A 12818-nucleotide genomic window follows, 5' to 3' on the forward strand; every position below is an offset into this window, starting at 1 on the left:
TTGATCATTATTCCTGTTGTAAACAATCTGGAATGCAGTATTAGATCATTAAAATGTCTTAGTATCGTTGCTTGGTTATCTAGACGTTTAAGTGGTAGAATGTGGGAGTTTGAAGCCATAATACATGACATTTTGTAAGGGTCTAGGCATGCCCCTGGCGGTCATGAGGAGGTCGACTAGCACCAACACAGCACTTAGAGCCGTGGTGTCTCTATGGAACACCGCCATTGACAGTCTGAAGCGTAAACAGGAAGACACCGATGAAAGCATTACCTTTGATTGTGAAGAATCAGGTGACTTTCCCGAAGAGAAGGTTGACGACTACATTGAACCATCAGAAACCTCGTATACCTTACTTTCCAGAGGTCGTTAACATATATTTGACTCGCCTCGAAATTATAGATCTTAATTATATTGGTTTCAAGGCACTTATCTTGTATTATGTTGATATTCCATCCTCCTCCTTCATAAATACCATGCGCGAAGTTTTCTTTAGAGACCCCGAAGGAGAATTTATGGAGCATGCAGATGGGCTTGAGAACCATATGAAACGTGCCAGCTCAGATGATCCGTCAACCTTACCAGTGAATGTTCATCGCGGCATAGGCCACTCTGGCAGAAACCATTATCTCGCTCTTAAGTATAATTATTTATCTCGTCCAAAATGAGAGCGAACTCATCCTCAGACAGGGAGGCACCCTGGAGGACCAACGAGACTATCGGATTGTATTGCTGGGCCTTTATGCGGATACAACGAGCAAAAAATTGTCTGATTACCAACAGACATATCCTTGGTAGGAGACAAAGTTATTATAGGTACGCGGAAAGATCATTTTTGAGCGCTAAAATTATTCACACTGAGCATTCCAAAACCTCAAAACGGTAAAGTGAAGGTTCAGCCCCTTTACATCATATGTGCATAAAAATGTAAGGAATATTTAGAGTGCCTACTCTGTGGAAGCCTCTGAAATAATTATTATGAGGCCTGACGTCTTCTGAAGTCAAGAAGAAGCTGGCTAAGCCTGATAACAAGATAGAGAATTTAGTATGACGCATATCCGCATGTACGTAAGCCTTGTTAGCAGTATTATGGGATGTTGGAGGATGGTTACAATGGCTAGGGAGGTTGAAGTACTAGTCCTGTCAACGTAAGCTTTGGTAGCAGCCGAAATGCTCCCATACACCCACGATTATGTTGTCGTTTATGTTCAAGGGACCTTACACTGTATCACAGATATGGTTAGCTTAGATGAAACCATTTCGCGGTCATTGTAATCAACATTGTCTTTGGTTGCTGCGTCCTAAGCCCCGACAGTTTTGCTAACCCGATGATTTTGTTCGCATTCATTCTTAGAGGGACCTGAACGGGAACACCCTAGTTGTTGGTCGTTCCATTATACCGTCTCCGCTAATTCAGAGGCTACCGAGTTTGGTATGGATGTAATTGTCTGTGAGGCCATATCTAAATGACCGGTCAGGGTGACACCAGCCTTTACCACCCTGAGGGAGACTTGTTTATCAACATACTTTGCCATCGATCGACTAACTACACGATAAAACTGTAGTTTCCAGTCATATCGGTGTCATCTGAATACTTTTGTAAAGCCAGATTCTAATCACTGACGTTCTTTTCTAATCTCCGGGTCTTTATCGTCAGCGTATTTAGTTTTAAATCTGTGCCTTAGTGGTCAACGTATAATCTTTTTGCGGACTTTTGTTGCTGGGTGATGTTAGCTACCTTGAGTAGGGCCCACCTCGAACAGTCTCCTATGTCTGTGGCCTATCGACCGGCTTGCCGCCATAGCACAATGTGTCATTAGCCAGTAAGTCGATGAGGTGACCTACCAGCTCAACGCAAATCTATCGAATCAACGACGAGAAACAGTCCACTAAAAAGGCCTCTATGTTTCCGAAGTTATCGACAAATAACAACCAGGTCGTTCGGATCAGAGGTGCCGAAGAGGTTGCTATCAGCAGGCCTAGCCTAGGTGACATACTGTATGAGGTCCGCAGTTGCTCCGGGTATTGCCTTGTCTTTCTCAGAACGCCAGAAGATGTCTACGGCATGACTAATATGGCTACAGCTGGCGTGCTTTTAAAGTAACATACTGGACAGAGACAGCGCAGTTCCCAACAGCAAGTGGGGTGTCGTATCGCCATTCAACGGTTTCAACACCTTGATGGTTGCGTGGCCATATATTTCCTCGCCATGTTATTTTAGGACAGGGAGGTTCGAATAGACGAGTGGAAGGCCAATAGGTCGCCTCATCGCAAGGCGATGCAGCGCCACCATCACTTTGATCTCGATATATGGTATGATAGTGTATTTAGATGGAGGAAGAACCCTGGAAAACCTCTGCAAGAACAATATGCAGACAGGAAAACAACTGACATTCTCGCATACCAACGCTGGCCAAGTTGAGACTAAGACTTGCGCGGTCAGAGGTGAGGTGTCAGTGATCTGCAAAGACGAACGCCTTAGACCACTGAGTAAACCGGGACCCAGCGATTAAGAGGTATCGATGTTAACTATGCCGGCCTCGAGTCCGTCGATCCTCGGCAATCGCTACAGATCGTTCGCATGTAGACGACTGTGAAGTGCTTCAGGAGAGTGGCAGGTCATAGCAGGTCCAAGTTGGAGAAGGCTCTTCAAGCCGATCAGAGAATCAGAAGCCTCTACCTTTCTTACCTGCTGACAGCAACGCTTTCCCATATACATTTGGGCTTCCAAGTGACCAGCAGTGCTAAAAACGCAGCCACAAGGGTTAGAATTACTTTCGCTTTTGCAAGGGAAGGGAGCAAAACTGTTAATGGAAAGATACACCTTATTTTAGCAAGGTCTTTTAGGAAGTGACGGAAAGATTAAAGTCGACGCCGCTCAGCCGTGCGGATAGTCTGGAGAAGATTGGTCCGAGAATCCGTCATTATAGAAGGTTGACGACCTTGGAGCTATTCAGCGCTCATACGCAGGCTGTCAAGGGCGTGGCGAGTTTGTCCATCTGGCACTAGATGAGGGACACAAGGTGTCGTTTGTTTGGCATCATGTGTATATGTATATACATTGAGCTTTGTGTGATCGGACGGAACGTCGACTACTCTCATTCACTCTGAAGCCCATTCGAGCGGTATAGTTTGTTTCTGATAGAACGACGGTAATGGCCTCAAAGGCAGTGCTAGCGACGTGGGCAACGTTGGCAGTGAAGTACATATCCACCACCGACTAATCCACAAGATCAAGGTGGTCCAGGTCTAAGTAGTAGATCAGGAAGATTCCGCTGTTTATGGCTGATCTGTGGATCCAAGATTTACATTTCGGTCGCCGCCCATCAACTACGGGATTTGGCGTTAGGTGTGAGCCACACTGATGATCACATAGTCCAGAAGAATTTCCTCGGATGTTGGCCGATGGATCGCAGGCTATCCTTTGTAGAGACAAACTTGTCAAACATCATCAACTTACGCTTCTAGTTGTTCTACTACGCCATGCCATGTTACGACTCTAGATAATAAATTATTAACAGGAATTAGCGAAATCAACGAATTTAGTAAAATGAAACACATAAATTTGTTTCTCAAAGTTGAGAAGTTAAAATATAAAGACTCTTTCGGTATTGTGAATTATGTCCCAAATAATCCCAAATATCCTATCAAGTCCAAACGTATAAAATGTTCAAACGAATTCCTATAGTCTCTTGAATGCGCTGATTATTCACTAGCCTTGACTGTCTTAAGAATAATTCCAAAATAATATCCTGTCCAAACGACAATCGGCACTTTGTAATTCAAATAAATAATTTAAATAACAAAATTCCTCTCAAATTATATTTGAATATAATTGCAAACTCTGATTATATATTATGTTATGTATGTTTAATGTACACTGTTTGTTTTTTATTTTTATATTTCATTACATGCTAGTGTATTGTAACATTGTATTTGGACTTGATCTTGTCCAAAATTGATTTCATTTCTGCTTGACCTGAATTTATTGTTTTATTTTATTCAGTAAACAATAATACATAGCTAAAATATTATTCATGTGTATGGACTTCATATCAGGATCATTACTGATAAAAGTAAATATGTTTATTTGGGTCTAGGTCAAGTTTTTTGGAAATAATCTGGTATATCTGATATACTCTAGGTTCAATATTTAATTTTAGTAATAGGTTTCTAATAATAACTAATATTTTTATTTTATAAACATCAGGATCATTCTAGAAGGTTATTTTCTATTAGGTAATATTTTTTATGTAGAGAATGCTACTTGCGACCAAAGGTTGAGTAGAAGACAATATAATCTTGTCATTGAAGTGAAAATTAATTCCTTCTTTAATTCTAGCGCAATAGTCAAGTTGTATTATACGTTTTGTCAAGTAATATTTTGTGCTTGTCTCTATTTTCTTCAAATTATTGAATTCAATTGATTTTTTCTGAAAATACAAGTGTTCAAACAATTATTGGATAGAGACATTCACAGGAATTGATTGTGAATTCAGACCTTGAATCATATTAATCTTACACAACAAAATAGTGTTGGTACATCAGTACTCAAAAAGCTACCACAGACACATCATCACCTTCAGTTTTTTAAAAGTTAATTTGGACTTCTACTGAATTTTATTCAGGACTTTAAATTATTAGGACTTGAGTCTGTAATTCTAGGATTATTTAGGATTAATTTGTAATACGTACGTTCCTTTTTGTTCCATTTTTGCTTTGTATTCTAGGGAAATACATTATTTGTTGAATTTTACAAAGCTTGTTGCTTTTCACTTTTTTCGTTTACTTATTTAAAGAGCATAGACTCGTAACAATTATCAAAGACTGATATGAAACAGGTATGAATATTTGTTTACACTATCTGTCTCAATATTTGGCTGACCTGAAACGCAATAGAAAGTTCTGAAATTCCCAAATTCAGATGGAAAGTTCCACCAAATTCTCAGCTAGATCATTTTCAGAACATTCTAAGTTCGCAAGCAAAGTTAGGCCTTGAATTGAAATTTTAATAAACATCTTGTTTACGTTTTAGAATTATGAAGAAAAAAAATCAGGCATGCACAACACTCAAGCACGGACAATGGTCAAGCACACAATATGAATATACATAACAATCTCTGACAAGCGGACAACCTCAAATATTGTTAGTAAATGTTTCATCCGTCTTCGATCTTAGGTTTGGCCTTAGCTACAAGTTCCTTCAGGTCATCAGAGAGGAGTGTCACTTCTGTTTGGCTGGTTGATAAATAGGCCGGCATAGAGATAGCCTCCCATCTTTTACAATCACTTCTAGCTGAGCCTTAACACTAAGGTTAAACCTGACACCCTTTCCTCTAACGTCCTGTGTCAGGATGTTGATTAATCGAGGTTCGTGGTCCTGATTACTTTGGAGAGATCCACTTCTACAGGATGGCCTCGTGGTATTACGGCTTCATAGTCGACGACGCTATGGAGAGAACATTGCTTCTCTGTCTTCCTTCCGCCTGGTCCGTCGTTTACACGCTTTGGAGAGCCTCTGGGCTGGTATAGGTGTCTGCCTTGGAAACAGTCTAGTTGCTGCTTTAGACCCAGTGTTGGGTTTTGCGTTCTATGATCTGGCATGGGTCGCCTGGTAGCTTCTGAGGTTAACTGCCGTGCTCGGACGGTTAGTACTGCCTTAAGCATATCATCGTATTCACTCTCAGTGACTGATTCTCCCTGAGCAGGGCGTTCATTCGCTTTACGCTAGGCATATTGATCGCTAGCGTGTATGTGGGCTATGATGTTTATGATGTACGAGTCTTTCTTTAATAACGTAATTTGTCATTGGATGCTGTTGACTAAAATCAACCCTTACTGGCATCCCTGGTGTGATGCTACATATACTATGTTGCCTAGCGTTTCTCCGAACATGAGACTACTATCGTCACTGATTATGCTGCAATATATTCTTGCTCCAACGCCGCTCTGGAAGGCACGTTTGTCACTTTACGTGACATGGACTTAGCAATAGCTTTATTATACAGCTTGCTAAGAACCTTACTACATTATCGTCTGGTTTTTAGTTTTGTGCGTCGCTGTTTGTCGGTCTAGTGGCCATGTCCAAAACGGTTTTATATACGGTGATTGCCGATGGTACCTGCTGAGTATTTCCAGGTCAAGCGTTGGATTCCGCCTCTATATCGTTGGTCAGGTACCGCGTAATAGGTGTTGAAGCAAATTCGTCCACACGATTCTGTATGCCCCTATGACATCAATGCACACGTGTTTGTTCCTCGTCAGACCACGACTCCTGACCGCATCCCATAGATACACCGCGTCGCTAACTGGTGTTTTGATGATATTAGTCCGTCTTCTGTTATGTTACCAAGACCACCAGAAGCCTGCTTAGACCCAACCTCCCACGATATCCGGGTCTAACAAAAGAATGTTGCTAAAAATATCATTGATGGTGATCTCAAATGTCATCTTCAGTTTCCCTTTTATGGCAATCACTGCCAGGTTTTGTACAAATTAGTTGACATATCATAATGGAATAAGTGAGGAAGGCTGCAATCTGTAAGTCTTAAAGGCTATGACATTAAAATTGTAAGAACGTGATTTTACTTAAAGAGGAGTAGCTTTCTCTTTAAGGAACAACACGAAGTTAAAATATATATGCTTGAATCTAGGAGACGAAACATCGTAAGGGAGAGTTTTTCTTGTGCAAAATAATATGGGCACCAACTACATCTGCACAGCGGTTGGAATTTATAACCAGACATATTGAACTGATGTATGAAGTTGATCATTCCTAAGAGTATTATCAGGGTGTATTGAAAAGTTTGTTTCTGCCCTTAATTTTCAGTATAAACTGCTTTCGCATCATATTGTATCAGAATATTACCAATTACTTTGCAATGTAGAGAAGCAGTCACTCACTGGCGAACATATGGACAAGCCTATTTCACTGATATCCGATATATGGACAAGTTTAGTACTTCACAGCTACTTACAAGTGAGTTTCAATGGGCACTAAGTAAATAACAACTGGGAGCTGAAGTTCAGTTCTTTAGCCACCGGAGAATCGTAATACACCTGTAAACATTGCAGGGAGCCTGAAGTCAATCTCAGTCGACTTTGGTCTTTCCTCTTTGAGCGTCTTGGTGAGAAACAATACAAACGGTATGTAGGTAGCTTCTGCAGATGTTAAATTTTCCCACACTCAGTGCTACGTTCACGCACTACTAGCCTATGTCACCGATGGACTGAAGCTGTCAACGATGTCAAAATTGTTATTTGCTAGGCGTCTTATAGATGGACACTTCTTCAGCCTCTCAATTGTCGCGACAGAGGCCCTTAAAGATCGACAGATAAAAGGTTGGTCTCAAACCCGTTTTTCCTGATTCCAATCATGTGCTATTTCATTATATTAAAGAACCTCGTAACATCGTAACTACTGATATGCCTCCTTTTGATCTTGGCACTGGAAACGTTATCGATTTGAGGAAGACACTACTCAAGAGAACAGTGAGAGAGGAAAATAACACCACTGAAGAAGACTGAATTTCTACTGATGCTGTTTCGATTTCCACTCCGAGTGTTAGCCACAACAATGGACACGAGTTATAACTTATATAACTTCCTGCCAAGAGTAAACGTGACCAACTGCGCGTTAGTAACTTGCTGGAAGCCCTGATGAAAGACAATGCTTCCTATTTCGCAATCGTCGTCAGTGTCAAGCCAGAGCCTAAAATGGCAGAAGAAGTGCGTTACTGACCGTGTATTTGTGGAATATTGTGGTTATAACTTCCAGCAATGTTATGAAAAGAACAATGAACTAAAACTTTGTATCGCCCTGTCAGTTCTTTAATCTAATCGCTTAAAATAATGGCAAGTGCAAGAGGGTGATTTGTGTCTGTTACGGATGAATATGGGTTAGGACTGGATTTAGCGAAGACGCTGAAAGCAATTTCTTGAAAGAGATTTTTTATTAATAATTGTTATTGAACGATGAATGAATGTGACATAATAGTTGTGCGCATAAAGTCCAACAATGGACTTAACAGAATGATGCGCACCGAGTTTGATAACTGATATAAGGAAATTATATTGTTCCCCAATAGAACTGATCAGAAAATAATCACAAGAATGCAAAATGTATGATCTATCAACAAGGGTATCAACTTACAGGATTTATACACAGGTGTGAACAAGGTAGGATTCTATTGCCATGAATATCAACGTATAGGATTTATACACAAGTGTGAACAAGGTATGATTATGTTGCCATGAATATCAAATTATAGGATTTATGTACAAGTATGAGCAAGGTATGATTATGTTGCCATGGATATCAAATTATAGGATTTATGCACCAGTATGAACAAGGCACGATTATGTTCCAAAAGGTGATCAAAATATACAAAAAATTTACAAAAATATGAATAATATATTTTCATTCTCCAGTAGGGTGCATATATTATTCATTTTCACTCATATAGCGACATTTATTTATTAATGTAACTCATATAGTGATACGAATAAGAATGATGAAAATGAAACAATGTATCTCATGGCCTTCATTTGATGATTACGACGTATTTCCGGTTCAGCAGCTTTCTTTGAAAGGTCACTGATCCACCACGCATGACCCACCCTTCCAGTCTGCCGAAGGATCCCTCAAGAGCCTTCCTATTCTCTGCAGACTTTTGGTCCCGAAGCTTTGGTTCCTCACTGCGAGAAAACAAGTATCATCCTCTGCGCCAACGTTATCGTCGACAGCATCGTACGTTACACGAAATCCCACAGAGTTCTACGACTCCCCATAAAAAACAACTAAAATCTTAATGTTTGAGCCATGTAGTACACGAGACGCGGTTAAGTACGAATGTAATGATATACGTTACGCTTGCGCTCACATGTGTTTGCTTGTATGATAGGATTATCATAATAAGCAGTCTACTACATAAATTAGTGTACTTCAAGAAAAATCTCATGGATTTATTATTACTTCAACATTACGCATCCTTTAATACAAGCTGAGTATAATTATATTAGTAGTGAAGGGGACCACCATAGCGACAATGGGAATTAGCATTACAGACCCCCCCCCCCCCCGGGCCACTCTAGCGTCAAGGGAAATTTAACATGGAGAAAAACCCTGGGCCGCTCTAGCGTCAAGGGAAATTGAACATGGAGAAAAATCCCTGGGCCACTTTAGCGTCAAGGGGAATTGAACATGGGGAATAGAGTTTGGGCTTGTCTAGGGACAAGGGGAATTGAACATGGGGAATAGAGTTTGGGTCTGTCTAGGGACAAGGGGAATTTAAATTTTTTTTAAAAAAAAAATTAAAAAAAGGGTAGGCAATCGAAAGTCATTCTCTTTTCGAGACCTATGAGTGGCCCTGAAAAGGGCCTTTGGGTTTCTTCGGCTTCTAATTTTTTCTATTTCTCCACCAACTTCTTATTTTCTCTCCTACACTCTTTCTCTTCTTTTCTTCCTTTTTTTCTCTTCTTTCTTCTTCTCCTCTTCTTTCTTCTTCTCCTCTTCTTTCTTCCTCTTCTCATTTTCTTCTTCTTTTTCAATTTTTTCATTCCATGTTCTTATCCTTATCCTTTCCTCTTCATCCTCCTTCTCCTCCTTTATTTCTTTCATCACAGCACTTATCATTTCCTTTACTTTTCTTAAGTTGTTAATCTCCATCTTCACTCGATGGGGCTATAAGAATAGTGATCTTCATTTAGTCTCACTGGCATTTGTTCCATCATGCCCAAATTGTCCAGGACGTCTTGCAATGTTTGCATTTTATCGAGGTGGTTTGAAGCCATCTTCTCTGTAGAATGGTTTGAACGATGAATACTGTGGGTTCTTATAGTGAAAGCGCGGACGTGATGGAAAACATTCCCTAAGACATAAAATTGATATTACCTAGATCATGACCAAACAACGCGCGGACGTGAAGGAAAACATCCCCTACTTTCTCATTTCATATAATATACTATTCACATAAGTGAAGCAACAATTAACAAACCCCAAAACTACTATTTACACACGCAAATCATTAAAACAAAATCCATAATCTACTATCCACACAATCGTACGTGAAAGGTTACAAAACCCAAACTATACTCTCCACATACGCTAAGAAACAATAAACAAACCCATAATCTACTATTCACACAAACGTACGTGAGCGCTTACAAACACAAACACACAAACACATACACTCACATCACAAAAGAGTCAGTGTTTATATTCACACTACTCTACCTACACACATTGGCAAATCGATTGTTATTTCTTTTCTAGAGTATTGGGTAGCCCTAAAAAGGGCTGTTTGTTTTTTTAACTCCAGATGCACCTATCTAATGATGGCACCTTCCAGGCCTGGCACCGCACACACATCTTCTTCCCCAGTCTCCTTTTACCTTTCTTCTTGGGAGTGCAGAGGCGGGATAAGTGGCTTCAGAATCCCAATTTTCTGTCTCTGGGATTCTGAAATTTTCTCTCTCCTTTTCCTCCTCTTCTTTTTTTCTTCTTTCCTCCTCCTCTTTCATCCTTGCCTCTTCGACAATGGCCTCCGCGGCCAGTTCATTTAGTATGCGCCTGGCATATTCCAGGTGCATCTGGAGTTCTAGCAGTTTCAAAATTCTGGTATTCATTGTCTTGTCAACGAATGAACAGGGCAGCTAGACTGCCAAGCGAGTTTCAATTTATACTGAAAGCGCGGACGTGATGGAAAACATCCCCCTAAAACAAAATTAGTTAGTTAGTTAGTTGGATTATAGTGGTTTTCGTTCTTTTGAACATGTACCACTTTTTTATTCACGCACTGCGTGATTTTTAATTACTCCTGGGGGAAGGAAAAGGAGCCTCATCCCCCAGGCTTTTTAAAACAAAATTGATCTTACCTAGATCATGACCAAACAACGCGCGGACCTAAAAGAAACACTCACTCACTTTTTTATACTACCCATTACTATTCTAAAAAATTTCATTAATCACTTGAATATACTATCCACATACGCAAAGCAATCAAACCCAAATCTACTATTCCCACACGTCAAACAGCAAAAAAAACCCCAAAAAACATGATTTTAATCTACTATCCACACCAACGTACGTGAGCACTTACAAACACACAATCCTATACACAAACACATACACTCACATCACAAAATAGTCACTGTTTATATTCACACTACTCTACCTACACACAATGGCAAATCGATTGTTATTTCTTTTCTAGAGTATTGGGTAGCCCTGAAAAGGGCTGTTTTTTGTTTGCTATGGCAATCTTTTAGTTTCTAAGAATGCGACGTCCTCTGAGGATAGACTTTCTGACGATAGGTCTGCTTCTTCGGAAAGAGAAGAACTCTTTGGTGTCGATACGACAATCGACAAAGCCTCTGTCAGGTTCACGTTCCTGCTGCTGCCGCTGTTGTTGTTGTTGTTGCTGTTGCTGCTGTCTCTGAAGTCTGTACTTCTCTGTCCATTCTTCTTTCTCCCTGTTCACTTCTTCTCTGAAGAGCTCTTCTATTAGGTCTTCAGTGACTTTTAACATTCTCACATTCTCTATCTCTTCTGGCTTCGGTATCAGACTGTGTCTGACCCTATGCAAATTCACGTAGGCTTCGTTTAGCTTAGCTAGTTTGGAGCACATCTTCGTGGGAGGATGAGTCGACAATGGATGGTTAGACTGGAAACTCCCCCGGTTCTGAAAGTCAAAGCGCGGACGTGAAGGAAAACATCCCTCCACGGTTTTCGAGCCGGAACGTTCAATGAGTGTCATGAGAGGGATAGTAAGAAGTCAAAGAGCATGAATCAACATTCTTATAGCCAAACAAAAGACAAAGGCATTTTTTTTCAAAACAGAGCATTTTTTTATTCAAAATCACTTAACACTAACCAACAACTATAACATTTTTTAACAATAATCCAACAATATAACATCAAACATTTTTTTCAAATGACTAACATTTTTTTCAATTTACACTCTACTTTAAACAGGGTTGACAACGTTGTGAATGAAATTGTGATTTCCACTGTTGGAAGTCATTAGGCCATTGATGGACACTACGTTTCCTAGCTTGAGACAAAAGATAAGCATAATGGTCACAAAACCATCGATCTACTTTCACATCGTTTCTAGAAGAAGAACGAGGATCAAAATGAGTCACTAAATGTTCTAAGGAATAGCCCAGGCTGCGATGATGCAGAAAATACACACAATATTGTCCACACACCAAGGAATCTGTGCCTTGTAATTTCACATTATTGAATCGGGTGGTCTGAGCATTTCTTCTCATAAAGTCAATGATATCGTCTTCCAAAGGGGGCAATCCGTACGAATCGAAATATTCCACACATCCTTCTTGAGGAAAGTAAACGGCTACCCAGTGGGTTCCTGGGAGATGACTGTCGTCTGTGTTGATCACGTAAGCTAGATGGTCTTGAGGTTTGCGATGAGGGAGTTCATCTTTAGCACAGACGACAGGATTCCAAGAAGCCGTATACGAACTGTGGTTCAAAAGGTAATAAAGTTCCCAGGTATCCATGTTTTTTTTTCTTCTTCACAGGTAATGATAAGTCATCAATTCGATCCTGACCTTTTGCTTGAAAATGTCTGACAAGTAAAAGGCGTTTGGCTCCGACTTCTTATTCTGGTCAAAGAGAGATTCGATGCGACGGCGCTCCAGAGACGTTAATGGAGGAGAAGAATGTTTATCCAAGCCTTTATACCACTCGTTCAACACGAATTCTATCTCGATGACACCCCAAGCTTTGTCCAGATATTCGTCCAATTTTTCTTCTTGGCTCAGCATCAGACATTTGTCGTGTTGAATTTGACTGG

General features: G+C 40.2%; 1 pseudogene; it reads left to right on the plus strand.

Annotated features, from left to right (window-relative positions):
• The first annotated feature begins 664 nt into the window (after positions 1-664).
• LOC149792227 (uncharacterized) overlaps positions 665-12818 on the plus strand; it is a 62816-nt pseudogene continuing 50662 nt past the window's right edge.

This window comes from Sinohyriopsis cumingii, chromosome 9 (genome assembly GCF_028554795.1).
Source record: "Sinohyriopsis cumingii isolate HCF-2022 chromosome 9, ASM2855479v2, whole genome shotgun sequence".
Taxonomy (NCBI): Eukaryota; Metazoa; Mollusca; class Bivalvia; order Unionida; family Unionidae; genus Sinohyriopsis; species Sinohyriopsis cumingii.